General features: G+C 60.0%; 1 protein-coding gene across 1 annotated transcript in view; it reads left to right on the top strand.

The window, feature by feature from the left end:
• IFT140 (intraflagellar transport 140) overlaps positions 1 to 513 on the top strand; it is a 77867-nt gene that overhangs the window by 59561 nt on the left and 17793 nt on the right. The window lies entirely within an intron of this gene.

Raw genomic sequence — 513 nt, 5'->3', positions numbered from 1 at the left:
GCAGAGACCGGAATGCTCGCCGGCAGGATGCCAATCGCGCTGGGTCCTCCGAATCAGCCGCCCAGCACTGCTCCAAATGCCTGGGTTGGGTGCAGACTTCAGAACACCCCGCAAACAGTGACCGCTGTCATCCTCTCAAAGCCAAGCCGACCTGGGGGTGGATGCTGGCATCCCAGAGGAGCTCGGCAAGGCTGGAGTGTCTCAAGGAGTTTGCTTTGCTGTGTCCCTCTCTGAAGATCTGAGCTCCGAGTGCAGGGACCGGAGAACAGCCACGGCTGTGAGGAAAAGGCCCCCCCCCGGCTCTCCGCGAAGAGGAAACGGCTGTTTTTGTGGCTGGTTTTGGTGAGCCTCAGGGCGTAGTCGACTGCAACAAACAGAGCCGCTGCCGCGGCACTCAAACATTAACAGGATGTGTTTCCTGAGAGGAAAAGACTATGGAGACTTCTGAAGTTGTTCCTCCTCCCCTTGCAGACCCCCTCCCCGCCTACCTCCCCCTCCACTGCCCCCTCCCTG

This window comes from Buceros rhinoceros, unplaced genomic scaffold (genome assembly GCF_000710305.1).
Source record: "Buceros rhinoceros silvestris isolate BGI_N320 unplaced genomic scaffold, ASM71030v1 scaffold6695, whole genome shotgun sequence".
Lineage (NCBI taxonomy): Eukaryota > Metazoa > Chordata > Aves > Bucerotiformes > Bucerotidae > Buceros > Buceros rhinoceros.
This window is presented reverse-complemented; position numbering and strand designations above follow the sequence as displayed.